This window comes from Somniosus microcephalus, chromosome 11 (assembly GCF_052327205.1).
Source record: "Somniosus microcephalus isolate GS21.2 chromosome 11, FLI_Smic_1.0, whole genome shotgun sequence".
NCBI lineage: Eukaryota > Metazoa > Chordata > Chondrichthyes > Squaliformes > Somniosidae > Somniosus > Somniosus microcephalus.
The window spans coordinates 58,827,898-58,844,334 of NC_140997.1; the positions used below are offsets into that span (position 1 = coordinate 58,827,898).

The following is a 16,437-nucleotide window of genomic DNA, read 5'->3' on the forward strand; positions in this document are numbered from 1 at the left end:
ATCTCGTACAGATCTGGTATTAATTCCCTGACCTATTGTTTTTCTTGATGTTTAGGGTATGTGTGAGGAGGCTGTTAGTAATGTAAAGGCAATGATTATGTGAGGCTAGAAGCGAATGTAATTATACGAAGATATGAATGTCCTGAAACAACACCCAGATTACATAAAGAATAATAGATGGCTGTAAGTCCATTACAAGAGTGTATCCCAGTCAAGGGGTTCATAATCCACATTTGTGTAAGCTGGGCGTGTTACATAATTGTGACACTAACCCAACTCATTAGTCATAGAAATCAAAAATCGGAAACCTGCTTAGAGGGATTCAAACTGAGAGTAATGGCAAAGGAGGACTTCAGACCTGGGAGGAGACGACACGTTCCAGAACTTTGGAGAGGAAAGGGAGGTTGGAAATAGTGTGGTAGTTTACAGGGGGGGGTGGGGGGGTCAAGGTTTTTTTTTTAAAAGGAGGCAGATGATGACAGCAGTTTTGAAAGGGAGGGCTTGATAGATGCTTTGGAGGAACCCAGTGAAGTTCTGCCTTTAACTCCTTCCGGCAGATCCCTTATTATATTTTTAATATTCTAAAATCACCTCTGATGTATCAGTCAATGAGAACATAAGAAATAGGAACAGGAGTAGGCCATTTGGCCCCTCGAGCCTGCTCCGCCATTCAATAGATCATGGCTGATGTTGGGTGAAAATAAATTCACATCTAATCTGTGGTAAAGTAAAAGGTGCAGTTTATTGAAAACAGAGCTCTGGGAGAAGTGTCTCAGACCCCGCGGTCTGTGCGAGCATCTTCTCCCCGATCAACAAAATTCACAAGCTTACATACAGTACAAGACAGCACACCGATAGCCATTATTACATTACTTATTCCTTGGCCAATCCGGCCCAATTATATTCCTTCAAAAACAACCTAATTATAACTTTACATCGTTAGCTAAGCCCCTTCTTTCAGTTCTGTCTTTTACCTAAGTTTGTCCAGTTATCTGGATCGCAGGGTCCATTCTTGCTTCATCGTGGCTTCGGCCGGTCTGAGTTAGTGACTCGTGATTGGACATGGCTCAAAGGTTAATCAAATATACCTTGCACACATCCGCGTGACAGTTGTTACTCCGTAATCCGATTGTTCTGCAAATGTTAACCTTGTTATTGCAGCTTCTCATATCTCCACATGCTTAATCACTTTTGTAGTTCAGTTTCTGACCATCTGTTCCATTTGTGGTTTCAACTAGTTTCAACTGAAACTAGGTTGTCCTGCTGTGTCGTTTGACTGCAACATTCAACTGGCTCAAATCCCAACCCTTCAATCCCTCCTGTTGGTCCCGGTACAAATTTAGATTTTGCCATGGGATACCAACTTCCAATGCCGTTTCTTGCCATCCACCGGGTAGTCACCCTGTATTGAGGGTTGGGCTCAATTGTCCTGAGCTCGTCCTTCGTTGATCATCATGTGACTCTTTACATGTGAGACTCGTCGTCTTCTCCTGTTGCTTGTAGTTCGTCTGTCGTTGATAGCAGGGGTTTTATCGCATCTCCAGATGCTACTGGAATGCCGGCGAGTGCCAATTTACAACATACTTTCAAAATTGTTATAACACAACATATTGTCATCACTACAACAACAATTATAAATCCATGTATCAGATACGATCCCCATGATCCTCCGAAGAGCCAGTCCAACCAACCTCCCCCTGAGGTTTGGTGTAATTTCTTTACCTCCTTTTGTATATGTTCGGCCAAATTGGTTATATTCTCTGAGCTATCTGGTATGTAGGTGCAGCACTCAGCGCCTATCATTGCGCATGTGCCACCTTCTTTAGCTAGGAGATAATCAAGGTCCATCCTATTCTGGAGAGCTATTGTTCTCATAGCCACCATTTCTGCACTTATTTCAGACAGGGCTTCAGCTGTGTCATTAGCTACTTTCTCTAATACCGATGCTACGAGTCGAATTTCCTTTATTGCCCTAGCCGTCCCATACCCGGGGAATAAAATAGTGAAGAACTGCTCTGTTTCTGTAATTGCCCTTTTGGATCGATAATGGTGATGATCTGCTAGGGAGGGCAAGTGATGGATGTATGGCACCACCTATCCCAAAGAGCAGGACCCAGTCCAATTTCGTGGAAGCCATGGGTATGCCTTATGCCCACAAATAAAATAGGTCCCGTTATAGGCAGTTAGGTTCATATTCGTTGCGACTGTGGAAAAGCCGGACTCGCCGTTACTCCGTGATTCCGTTCCATTTCCCCCCAGTAGTGAGGTTTGTTAAACCAGTTGTGTTAAACCACCAAACTTCTAAGGGTGAACCTTGTTCGAGTGTTGTCCAATTATGTTTACAACTACTGTTTCCTGCTTCCAGATTCCCCTCTTCCCCTCTGCTTACATTCCTTATCCAACATATCGCCCCAACGGGTCTTCCTACCCCAGTTGTGTTTGTGAGGATAAGGTACGGTGGCTTTTCGCTTATATTATACACAGGTTTGTACCATCCTTCAAACATGTTTAAGGGATATCCTGCACTCCTGAACTGTACTCTTTGTTCCTCCCGTTTTCTGCTCTGGGTGTCGTTACCATTAGTACTACTGCTCGTATTGTTTCTACTAACTAACCATTCTGCCATTTGAATTACGTTCAATGGTATTGGTCTAAGAGGGATTCCCCCGTTGGAGTGGATTGGGATATGGCTACATACCCAACACGCACTTTCTCCCTTGTCCCTTACATACACATAACTCATATACAAAAACGTATTAACATGTAACTCTCGCTTTTCCTGTGCCGGGTGGCATGCCACACATATTCCACAAAACAATACTATAGTCAAATACATTTTAAAGACGTATTAACAATTTTCCAAAGGGTTATTGAGATTGATTGCAGGTATCACCTGTTAAATATACAAATATGCATTTTAGTCCTTGTAGACCTTCAGTTGAGTCCAGTGTTTCCACCGCCCCATCCCCTTTATATATCTAATATACATGCGCAAGTATCTCCACTAATAAGGACTTGATGCGGTCCTGACCATTTTGGGGCAAAGCCTGGTTTTTCTGGTAAAATTTTAACCATTACCTTAGTTCCCACTGGAGGGATATACGGAAATGCAGTCAATTCCAAATCTTTATCTCTTTCTTCCTGTCTATCCCTAGTTTGCTGTCTCATTTCCTTTAACTGGTTACTTAGTTCCAAGACGTACCTACGGATTCTATCTCTCAGAGGGCCTATATCCTCTCCTCCTGTTATTATTCCATGGGGGAGTTGCATGGCTCTCCCCATCATTAATTCATAAGGGGACAAACCCGTCGTTCGGTTTGGGCTCACCCTTAACTTCATTAACACGGTTGGTAATACATTTACCCATTGCTGTTGCTTTTCCCCCAACGCCTTGGCCAAGGCTGTTTTCAAAGTCTGGTTCATTCGTTCCACCATTCCCGAACTCTGGGGATGGTAGGGAATATGGAATTTTTGCTTTATTCCCATCCATTCGCATATCTTCTTCATTACTATCCCTGTAAAATGTGTCCCCTGATCTGAATCGATTTGGATTGGTACTCCCCATCGGGGAATTATTTCTTCTGCCATTATTCTCGCCACTGTGGTGGCTGTGCAGTCCCTAGTAGGGAAGGCCTCGACCCATCGAGTAAACTGGTCTATAATTACCAAGCAATATCTCTTCCCCCTGGAACTTGGTAATGGTCCGGTGAAATCTATTTGTATCTTTTCCCAAGGGCTTCTAGGTCTCGGCTGGTGGGCCATTCGTATTTTTACTGGCCGTCCTGGGTTATGCTGGGCGCATGTCAGACATTTTTGACAATACTTTGCTACATCCCTTCCTACACCTGGCCACCACCATTCTTGTCCTACCAGATGGGTCATTGCCCCTCTGCCCGCATGATCTATGCCATGGTGTAACTCTAAGAGCGTTTGTCGAATACAAGCGGGGGCTATTACCTTCCCGTCTTTTCGCCAAACCCCTTGATCATCCGCTCTACCTCCTACACGATACCATTCCTGCCTTTCTCCTGGTGCGGTATCCCGGTGCAACCTTCCGATGTCTAACTGGTCTACCTGTGTACTTGCTACCAGTAGTTCCTGTTCTAATGCCTGCTGTGCTGCCAAATCCGCAGCCCGATTGCCCTCCTGTTGGTGGGTTTCTACCTTCTGATGGGCTTTAATTTTTACTACTGCTGCCTGCTTTGGTGCCTTTGCAGCTTCCAAGAGGGCCCCTATTTGCTGTTGATGCCTGATAAGATCTCCTCCTGCGGTGACAAATCCCCTTTCACCAATTTCTGGATGGGTTCCGCTATAGCTGCAAAGTTCGGTATAAAATTCCTACTATAATTAAAGAGACCTAAAACCTTCCTGACTCCTCGTACTGAGACCGGTCGGGGCATCTCTTGTATGGCCTTCCATCGGTCACCTGGCATGGCTCGGGTCCCCTGGGATAATTGTTGTCCCAGGTAAATAACTGTGCTCTGCCCGATTTGAGTTTTCTTAGGGTTTACCTTGAACCCTCCTGTTTCCAGGGCTTGTAGGACTTCAGTTAAAGCAGCTGCATGTCCATGCTCATCTTCCGAGGCAATTAACAGGTCATCCACGTATTGCAACACAGTGCTGCGATACGGGTTGAGATTCACTGTTTCTAACAGTGAACTCATTACCCGGTGGAATACCACCGGGCTGTTATGGAACCCCTGAGGTAGCCTAGTCCATGTATACTGTCTTTCCCCGACCGTAAAGGCAAACTTATTCTGGGATTCCTGGTCTAAAGGTAAAGACCAGAATCCATTAGCTATGTCCAAAACTGTAAAAATCTTGTGCTCCGAGTTCAAGGCATTTAAGATTGTGGATGGGCTGGCCACTATTGGGTGCAATTTGGGCATTACCAGTATAATCAATAGTCAGTCGGAATGATTTATCCGGTTTGGTGACTGGCCATACAGGCGAGTTGGTCGTGCTTTTGGTAATCCTAATAATGCCCCTTTCTTCCAGATCACGCACTATTTCTTGTACCGCTTCCCGTGCTTCTGGTTTAATAGGGTATTGCTTATGGGGCTTGTGTTCCGGACCTGGAACCATGATTGGCTCCGTTTTTACCCGTCCGGTGTCCTGTTTTGTCTTAGCCCAAACCCCTTTCATAATTTTGCATATGGTCCCGTATGGTTTTCGTTCTAGTTCCCAATCCCTGCTCAAAGATGCTGCACTCCCTACCCTAGCCAAATTGGTGCATGGTTCATCTATACTGACCTTGGACCCATCTCCTTTGGACCAAGCAATTTTATTTTGCGCGGAGTCCACCAATATATTGAATTCTTTTAGCAAGTCTATTCCTAATATGGTACCTTCGTTATTTGGACACACATAAAATTGGGCGGGGAGGAGTTTTCCTGTTATCTCTAAAACTTGTACCTCACTTTTATAAGCCTTAATTTTTATACCCCCTAATCCTACTATTATATATACTCCTTGGTTGTCGGAAGGGGCAAATCAGTCAAGGATACTGATGCTCCTGTGTCAACTAACATTTCACACGGTCGGCCCTCTAATAATGCTGCTACATAGACTCGGTTATCCGAGCCTCCTTTTACTGGGGCCGCCTCCCGTCATTGACTCTTCCCTTTCGACTTGAGGTACTCAAGAAAGTCCCTTCTATCCTCCGGACTGAGATAAGTGCCCTGTGTCTGGTCCACGTCTCCTTTCTTCTGCCAACAGCTGTGACTCTGGTGTCCTGGCTTACCGTAATAGTCACATCCCCCTTTCTTTCCACTCCTGCAATCCTTTGCCATATGTCCCATCTTCCCACAATTATAACAGTTCCCCTGAATCCTCTTGTTTGGTTGTGATGCCCCCCCTGCTGCTACCCTTTCCTGTTTAATTTTTACACCTCCCTTTTCGGTGTTCAGATTCCTTTGCATCTATCTGACATGCCCATTGAACTGCGAGATCATACGTAGGGGCGGCTACTACCCCCATTTTTAGGATGGCTTGGTGTGCCGATGAGAGTCCATCCTTAAACATCTGGATGAAGGGTTGGTCTGTTCGTTGTGGGTTTGCTTGCCCTGACGATTCGCAATAGGCGTCAAACAATCGTTCTCCATAATCACTACTAGATTCTCCCTTTCTTTGCTTTACTGATTGGATTTTTCCCCAGTTTATAGTAGGGGCCCCGAAGTGCCATTTCTACTGCGATCTTAAAGGGCCCGTATGCTGCTCGTTGTGCCGCCAGTGCGGCACTCGCAGGTACTGCATCTGCCCACGCTCCATCTTGCATGCCTGCAGCGGGGTTTACATTTCTCCATTTGTCGGCTGGGCATTTTGCCCTAACTAACTGGTGGATGTCTCGAGGGTGTAAATCATGGATTTCCCACATTTCCTCTAAATTCCTCCAGAACTCTGAGTTCTGACTACGGGGTTTAACGGTTCCTAAATCTTTAAGAATGGCTTGTTTTTCAAGAGGTGAGAAAGCCCGATATCGATTTTGAGCTGGCACTGGGTGTCCTATTATGGGTGCCATTGGTACTACTGGAATATCACTTTCGTCTCCATCTTTTTTCATTTTATCGATCAAACCCTTTTGGTCGTCAGCATAGAGCCGACTCATCGATCCTGGCGGACCCCAGTCTGGGCCTCCGCCTTCCGCCATAATGTATTAATTCTTGTTACTAGTTTACCGCGTCCCGGTCCCCCCTAATAACTCGTTCTCAGAGGTCTACCTATCGTCCACCACTGGTGATGGCGGTCCTGACTTGTAACTATCTCGCTGTCAGAGGTGATTATTTCACTTGCAGCCGTTAATACATTAATACAATACGTCACGTAATGCAATACAACAGATCCCGCAACGCAACACAGCAGAGAGACTTTTAGTCTGTCTCGGATTCCCAACTAACTCTGGCCTTCACGTGGGGCCCAGTCGCCCTCTTAATTCCGGCTCAGTATGGGTCCTCGAGACATTTACATTCCGAAATAACACATCAGGTTTCAATCAACTTAACCACTATTTAAACTGCATCTCTCACCCGTCACGGATACCAGATTATTTCGATACTGCGTCGCTGTCACACCGCCCTTTCCGAGTGATCCAATTTCTGGACGGTCAAAGATCTGACTACTCGCCCCGCTCACTGGTGCAGGCGGTCTTCCAGCTCCGAAGTACCCTGCTCGCAGCGCCAATTTGTTGGGTGAAAATAAATTCACATCTAATCTGTGGTAAAGTAAAAGGTGCAGTTTATTGAAAACAGAGCTCTGGGAGAAGCGTCTCAGACCCCGCGGTCTGTGCGAGCACCTTCTCCCCGATCAACAAAATTCACAAGCTTATATACAGTACAAGACTGGGGCACACCGATAGCCGTTATTACATTACTTATTCCTTGGCCAGTCCGGCCCAATTATATTCCTTCAAAAACAACCTAATTATAACTTTACATCGTTAGCTAAGCCCCTTCTTTCAGTTCTGTCTTTTATCTAAGTTTGTCCAGTTATCTGGATCGCAGGGTCCATTCTTGTTTCATCGTGGCTTCAGTCGGTCTGAGTCAGTGACTCGTGATTGGACATGGCTCATAGGTTAATCAAATATACCTTACATACATCCGCGTGACAGTTGTTACTTCGCAACCCGATTGTTCTGCAAATGTTAACCTTGTTATTGCAGCTTCTCATATCTCCACATGCTTAATCACTTTTGTAGTTCAGTTTCTGACCATCTGTTCCATTTGTGGTTTCAACTAGTTTCAACCGAAACTAGGTTGTCATGCTGTGTCGTTTGACTGCAACATTCAACTGGCTCAAATCCCAACCCTTCAGCTGATCTTCTACCTCATCTCCACTTTCCTGCACTATCCCCAAATCCTTTGATTCCCTTAATATTCAAAAATCTATCGATCTCTGTCTTGAATATACTCAACAACTGAGCTTCCACAGCCCTCTGGGATAGAGCATTCCAAAGATTCACCACCCTCTGAGTGAAGAAATTTCTTCCCATCTCGGTCCTAAATGGCCGACCCCTTATTCTGAGACTGTGACCCCTGGTTCTGGACTCCCCAGCCAGGGGAAACATCCTCCCTGCATCTACCCTGTCAAGCCCTGTAAGAGATCACCTCTCATTCTTCTAAATTCTAGAGAATATAGGCCTAGTCTACTCAATCTGTTCTCACAGGACAATCCCACCATCCCAGGAACCAGGCTGGTCAACCTTTGTTGCACTCCCTCTATGGTAGTGGCCTCATCAGGGTCCTATATAATTGCAGTAAGACGTCTTTACTCTTATACTCAAATCTTCTTGTAATAAAGGCCAACATACCATTTGCTTTCTTAATTGCTTGCTGTACCTGCATGTTAACTTTCGGTGATTCATGTACAAGGACACCCAGGTCCCTCTGAACACCAACAATGAGGCCACTGTTTCCAGACCCTAAAGGGGTCTTGGGAAGAAGCAAGTGATGGGATGATGCATTTTAAGTCAAATTAAGTCATTTTTTTTCATACATTTGTAAACAAATGAATTAAATAAAGCCAAATACTATTTCACAAAGATGGGATCTCTTTCATGTGGTTGAAGAGTGAGCGCTGTATTAGGGCCACCAAGCAGAATGCATCAATGTGGAAGAGGCAGTGATTCACTTCGTAAAAATTCAGAACATGCCAAATTAATTATACCTGTTAATATCTATTCATACTTGTATTGAGGTTTTTCTGTTCCTCTTCAAACACTGCTTTGTAATATGTTTTTTTTTTGCCTCTCCAAATTGTAGCACTCGGGCTGGCTTTGTGTAAATTCAAACAGCACGACTGCGTTGAGCAGCACCAAATTAGCAGGTACAACATCAATAAATACCTAGTATAATAAACATGTCATTATTCTTCAATTTTTTTAAATAGGATCTTCAACAAATACAAAGTAGATTTCATAACCATGCTACAAAATATACAAATAGATAAAAGAAAAAGTGCTAAAATTTGCCAGCAGACCTTACACCAACTGAAATATAAATTTTACTCCAGCAATATTGCTACATATTTTATCCCCATTTACTCTGCTTTTATAGCCTTCTTTGATATGATAAACATCTCCGCAGCTTACACTAACACTGCGCCATGATCAGCTGACCGCAAGTCTAAAGATTTAGGCCTAGAAATTCGGTTCCGTAGTGCCCGTTGTTTGGGCATTATGGGTGCCAAATTGGCTTCCGAGCAATGCACGTACACTTCTGGTGTGGCCCGTGCCAGATGCCATCTTGGTGAGGGCGGCCGTTAGGAGCATGCGCTAGAAGTATGGTGAGTGGGCAGATCGTGACGTCAATCAGCGTGCGACGCTGATTAGATACCAGCACTGCCATTTTCATTGACATCGCTGGAACTAATGCCCCCTCCTAACCTCACACAGCTGAACGTGCGTTCAGCAGCAGGAACATAAGAACATAAGAAATAGGAGCAGGAGTAGGCCACTCAGCCCCTTGAGCCTGCTCCGCCATTCAATGGCTGATCTTCTGCCTCAACTCCATTCACCGGCCATATCGCCATAATCCTTGATGCCCTTACTAGTCAGAAATCTATCGACTTCTGTTTTGAATATACCCAATGACTGAGCCTCCACAACCCTCTGGGTTAGAGAATTACAAAGATTCACCACCCTCTGTGTGAAGAAATTTCTTCTCATCTCAGTCCTGAATGGCCTACCCTTTATCCTGAGGCTGTGGCCCCTGGTTCTAGACTCCCCAGCCAACGGAAACATTCTCCCAGCATCCACCCTATCAAGCCCTATAACAATTTTGTATGCTTCAATGAGATCCCCTCTCATTCTTCTGAATTCAAGAGAATACAGGCCTAGTTTACTCAATCTCTTCTCATACGACAGTCCTGCCATCCCAGGAATCAATCTCGTGAACCTTCGTTGCACTCCCTCTATGGCAAGTATATCCTTCCTTAGGTAGAGACAAAAATTGTACACAGTACTCCAGGTGTGGTCTCACCAAGGCCCTATATAATTGGAGTAAGACTTCTTTACTCCTGTACTCAAATCCTCTTATAATGAAGGCCAGCATACCATTTGCCTTCCTAATGGCTTGCTGCACCTGCACATTCACTTTCAGTGACTCATGTACAAGGACACCCAGGTCCCTTTGAGCATTTGCATTCCCCAACCTTTCACCATTTAAGAAATACTCTGCCTTTTTGTTTTTCTACCAAAGTGGATAACTTCACATTTATCCACATTATATTCCATCTGCATATTCCATCTGCCATGTTCTCGCCCACTCACTGAGCCTGTCGAGATCCCCTTGAAGCCTCTTCACATTCTCTTCACAACTGACACTGCCACCTAGCTTTATATCATCAGCAAATTTGGAAATGTTACATTTAGTCCCCTCATCCAAATCATTGATATAGATTGTGAATAGCTGGGGCCCAAGCACCGATCCTTGCGGTACCCCACTAGTCACAGCCTGCCATCCTGAAAAAGACCCGTTTATCCCTACTCTTTGTTTTCTGTCTGTTAACCAATTCTCAATCCATGTTAGTATATTACCCCCAATTCCATGTGCCCTAATTTTGTTCACCAACCTCTTGTATGGGACCTTATCGAAGGCCTTCTGAAAATCCAAATACACCACATCTACCAGTTCCCCTTTGTCTACTCCACTAGTTACATCCTCAACGAACTCCAATAGGTTTGTTAAACAGGATTTCCCTTTCATAAATCCATGTTGACTCTGCCCAATTTTACTATTAGTTTCTAAGTGCCCAGTTATTGCATCCTTTATAATAGATTCCAGGAAGGACCCCCTCCCCCCTCCAGTGCTACTTAAAAGGATCAACAACTTTCAGGTAACTTGCTTTTTCATTTCTACTGGCTCTGTGTAAGTTTGTGGAACTGTTTGAAGCTTTCTAGAGTTCTTTAAAGTTGGTGAGGTGACGGAGTGGTGCTGCAAGTGGAGAAGGCCTAGCTTCTGAATTGAAGGGTTCTGGTCAGACCTCTTACTCCCAGTCATGGGTGCTCTAGTTGTCATCCCCCTTGACCTGCAGCATGACGGGGAGATGGAACAGAGGCAGCGAAGAAGAGGACAAGCTGCTCACGGAGGGAGGAGGGGGAGTGAGAGAAGGGCTCTCAGCATCAGGCCTTACGCACCTAGGGTCTTCCAAGAGCAATTCTCTTCCCTCAACCTGAGCCAGGAGCAGTGTCTGAGATGTCTCCGATTTACAAAGGAAGTACTCATAGAACAATGACACCTCTTGCAACCAGACCTGCAGCGCTCTCCAGGGCAAATACAGCATGGCCAGTGGCTGTGAAGGTGACATCTCCCAGTTCACTGTCCACTGCTGCATAAGGGAGGTGACAGACGCTCTTTATGCCAGGAGAGGGGACTTCATTGTCTTGTCTCTGACCAGAGAGGACAGAGGCTGCACATGGCTTTTCCAGGATAGCGGGCTTCCCCATGGTGCAGGGTGCCATTGACCGCATGCATGTGGCTTTGCGGGCACTGTATATAAACGCTGAGTTGTACCTCAACAGGTACCACTTGCTGAATGTGCTCAGCATATCATGATGGTGAATGCCTAGTATCCTGGCAGCAGTCATGATGCTTTTATTTTGCGCCAGTCCGCTGCTCCCTCAGTCTTTGAGACATCAAGACAAAACCAGAGGGTGGCTACTGGGCGACAAGGGCTATCCCTTGACCACCTGGCTCATGACTACCTCTGCAACCCAACCATACGTGGGCAGCATGCTTACAACAAGAGCTATGCTGCCACACAAAACATCATAGAGCAGACCATTGGCATCCTTAAACAATGCTTCCGCTGCCTGGACCGCTCTGGAGGAGCACTACAGTCCTCACCGGAACGTGTGTCCCGATCCATCGTGGTCTGCTGTATCCTCCAGAACCTGGCCATCATGTGGGCACCGCCCTTGCCACTAGGGATACGGCTACTAGCTCAGGAGGAGGAGGAGGCGGAAGCTCAAGGAAGGAGGCAACCCAGACAGCCACTTTCTGGCCAGGATGCTGGGAACGAATCATTCGGCTGCGGTTTGATTGAACGCAATCCCAATTTCCTCATTTAACATTAGTCCCACACCTTATCTTCCCTCTGCTACTGACCATCACAGCGTCCTCTTGGCCACAATGCTGAAATAAAAGCCACCACAAAGCAAACTTTCCAATCAAATTTTATCCATATACTATGCACCCATCAAAAATTTAACTAATCACCCTTATGCATTCCCTTAGTGCCTGTCTTGCATGTGCCTTTTCCTAACCTAGTGCTCCTATGCAGGGCTACCCCAGTGGCTGCAGCATAGCTGGTGGAAGGCTGCTGACTTTCAATGGGGGAGACTGCAGATGGCCTTGCAGGATGACCTCTGGGAGTTCTGGGCCTAGTAGGTCCAGCTTCGGACTGCACCACCTCGGCGTGGGCAGCAGCAGTCTGGGCTGGCTGGCTGACAGGCAACAGCAAGGGCACTGGCGGAGTGGCAGTGGCGAGAGGAGAGAGGATAGCAGGGTCGGCCTCCACGGATCCATTGCCACTTCCCAGAGCAGCGCCTCATGAATCCTAGTAATCGGCTGTGACACCCTGCAAAGCCCCCTTCCACATTGCTAAACCCAGCCATGATGGCAGCAGTCTGAGCTTCCATTGCAGCATTCAGACGTTGGCTAGCTTGTGTTTGTGCTGCACTGGAAGCTGAGACTTCGGCCATCAGATGCTGCATCATGGTTGGGTTCAAAAGTGCGTTAATGTATCTGTCCAGCCCTTCCACGCTGGAAAGGATGGGCTCCAAGCTCTGCCCAAAGACTTGTCCAAAGCTGGAGTTGGACTCCTCCATGCTCCTTGACATTGCATTCAGGCTATCTGGCAGACTTGCCAATGCACCAAGCATTTTGTTGTGCATATCCGTTAGCGTTCTTCTGTAGGCCGCCCCATTGAGATCCTCATCCGAGTCTTGTGCAGCAGAACTCGTGTGTGACGTCAGTAGTAGGGAAAATGCTAGAATCTATTATTAAGGACGTGGTAACAGGGCACTTAGAAAATGATAACTTGGATTTATGAAAGGGAAATCACGTTTAACAAATCTGTTATTTTGAGGTTGTAACTAGCAGAATAGATAAGGGGGAACCAGTGGATGTGGTGTATTTGGATTTTCAGAAGGCATTTGATAAGGTGCCATGCAAGAGGTAATTAAACAAGATTGTGGGTATTATACTAGCATGGATTGAGGATTGGTTAATGGACAGAAAACACAGAGTAGGGATAAATGGGACATTTTCGGGTTGGCAGGCTGTAACTAGTGGGGTACCTCAAGAATCAGTGCTTGGACCTCAGCTATTCACAATCTATATCAATGATTTGGATTAGGGGACCAAATGTAATATATCCAAGTTTGCTGATGATACAAAGGTAGGTGGGAATGTAAGTTGTGAGGAGCATGCAAAGAGACTTCAAGGGGATATAGACAGGTAAGTGAGTGGGCAAGAACATGGCAAATTGAATATAATGTGGAGAAATGTGAAGTTATTCACTTTGGTAGGAGAAATAGAAAAGCAGAGTATTTTTTAAATGGTGAGAGATTGGAAAATGTTGTTGTTCAGAGGGACCTGGGTGTCCTTGTACACGAATCACTGACAGTTAACATGCAGGTACAGCAAGCAATTAGGAAAGCAAATGGTATGTTGGCCTTTATTATAAGAGGATTTGAGTATAAGAGTAAAGATGTCTTACTGCAATTGTATAGGACCCTGGTGAGACCACACCTGGAGTATTGTGTACAGTTTTGGTCTCCTTAGCTAAGGAAGGATATATGTCCTATGATGAGAGATTTTGTAGAATGGGCCTATACTCTCTAGAGTTTAGAAGAATAAGAGGTGATCTCATTGAAACATACAAGATTCTGAAGGGGATTGACAGGGTAGATGCAGGGAGGATGTTTCCCCTGGCTGGAGAGTCTAGAACTAGGGGTCACAGTCTCAGAATAAGGGGTCAGCCATTTAGGACTGAGGTGAGGAGAAATTTCTTCACTCAGAGGGTGGTGAATCTTTAGAATTCTCTACCCCAGAGGGCTGTGGAGGCTCAGTCGTTCAGTATATTCAGGACAGAAATGGATAGATTTTTGGATATTAAGCGAATCAAGGGATATGGAGATAGTGCAGGAACGCGGAGTTGTGGTAGATCAGCCATGATCTTATTGAATGGCGGAGCAGGCTCGAGGGGCTGAATGGCCTACTCCTGCTCCTATTTCTTATGTTCTTATATTCTTTTGTGACCTCGCCCTCCGACGAGCTGTCACCTGATCTACCTTTTCCCCCTGCAATGGCTGCAAGCCACTGCTGCCCGGTTTCTCACGACGTGTCCAACCTATCCTCTGCTGTGGGATTTCTCTCTGCCCCAAAGCAGATGGAGACGAGCGTGTACTGGTTCCAAGCGATCTTTATTCAAGCACGTGCAGGGAGAGGCCCTCTCAGTCTGAGCTGAGACGGGAGTCTAATTTTTACATTCGAGCAGTTGGCTTATATACAATCTTACATCTCGTTTCCTTCACATCTTCGGGACTTGGCCAATTAATTGTCCAAGTCACGTACACTTAATCACATCTCCACAAAACACATCTTGTTTATCTCATTTTCCCTGTTTCCACATCTGCCATTGTTCTATCCAATTTACGTATGCTTAACCTCATCTTCGCAAATCACATCTTGGCGGCCCATTGTTCAATGTATGGCCTCCTTGATTCTTTTACTCCCTCAATCATCATGAAATATGCTTTTTCCAACTGTCTTTGTTCTGCCAGACTTCTCCTTTATTACATCAGCCAGCTAGTCAGTTAAGCCGCTAATCCAACTTTTAACCCCATCACCTCAAGTATGCGGAGTGTCAGTATCTGAGCTGGCGGTTGGGAGTGTGAAATCGAGTGACTGTGTTTCTTTTTCTGCTTCTGGACTCTCCTCTCCCTCTTGTTCTTCCACCACTGGCTGGGCAGCCTGCAATTCTTGGGTGCCTGAAATGAGAAGGGCACAAGGGTAGGGTTATAATGAGGGGGGTGGGGTGGGGGGGAAGCAATAGCTGCATGCTTACACCATGTGCAGGTTGTAAATCAGAAAAGATTGTGGGATGAGGGGGAAGTGGGATGTGAGAAGGAGGATAACATATGAGGCTACTGGCATATTGAATTCCTTCAGCCTCACTGCTGGTCACGGGCTCAGCCATTCCCCTGCCAAGAATGGCCAGCACTGTCTCCTCCAAGGGGGCGAGTTGATGTAGGCAAGCCTGTCCCCCGCCGGTTAAGCTCTGCTGTCTGCGGTTATGCACCACCTTTCCCTGCAAGAGAAAGGGAAGTGTGTCAGTGAGTGTGGTGTAATGTGTTTGGGTGATGTGCCTGACGTGGTTGAATAGCTGACAGTGGTTCAAGCTATGAGAGTGAAATCGGGTGACAGTGTGAGTCTTGCAGCTGTGGTAAGTATGTGAGCGTGAGGTGAAGCTATGAATGTGAGGTATGAGTCGTGTTTGGTACAGATTGTTGGTAGGTGAGTGATGGGGGTGTGGTGCATTGAGCAGTGTTTGAGTCTAATGGTGCAGATGGTGAGATACGGCATTTGAAGATGAATTTAGTGACCTTGACCACTTGTGTGAGGTCATTAAACTTCTTCCTGCACTAAGTCCAGGTCCTCGCAGCTATACTGCTGGCATTGACCACATTGGCTATCTGCTCCCACTGCATTCTCATCTGTTGCCTGGAGGGACTCCTGGCCCCCTGTGGGACAAGGACCTCTCTCCTGGTGTTGACCTCCTTGACCAATGCCTCCAGTGCTGCATCGGAGAATCTCTGAGCCCTTTCTCTGGCTGGTTGAGCCATTACTCAATCATGTTTTTCTGTTAGCAGCCTTCACAATCACTTCCACCACCTGTTGCAGACAGAAGGAACCTCCCCTTTAAGAAGTGCAGACTGCCTTTAAGCAGTGCAGGCTAGCTTTAATTGGAGCTAGCCTCGCACAACCTTGGGCTCCCTGCTGAGCGTTCAGCCACTCTGCAGCATGTTCAGCGCTCGGCTGAACACTACAATCATGTTAAGTTGGGGAAGGAACCAGCTGGGTAAGGTCATTAGCAACTTCAAAGCATTTAACAGCCATGTTATGTAACCTTTTGATTTTGATGCTTCCTAACTAATCTTAATGATGGTAGTTGATGTTTTGTATAAGAATGTCTACTTAGATCTAGGATTGAAAGACTCCCATGAGTACTTGCTGCACAGCACCAATTAGCATGATTGACATCACTTGGTCTGAATCAATGCAAGTCCTTTCTTTCTTTTCAATGACATTTTCTTGGTCTAAGAAAGAATATGAAGCACAAAGTTTGGTTGTATAACTGCCCCAATTGGAATGGTTTCAAGCAAGAACTTGTCATCCTATCTACGACTCAAAAGATCCAGGGCAAGACTTTCCGCTC

At 45.8% G+C, this 16,437-nt stretch overlaps 1 protein-coding gene and 1 pseudogene across 3 annotated transcripts in view; one reads left to right on the plus strand and one right to left on the minus strand.

Annotated features, from left to right (window-relative positions):
- cpped1 (calcineurin-like phosphoesterase domain containing 1) overlaps window positions 1–16,437 on the plus strand; it is a 273,994-nt gene that overhangs the window by 63,059 nt on the left and 194,498 nt on the right. The window lies entirely within an intron of this gene.
- Window positions 1,356–2,717, minus strand: LOC147110607 (endogenous retrovirus group PABLB member 1 Env polyprotein-like; annotated as a pseudogene).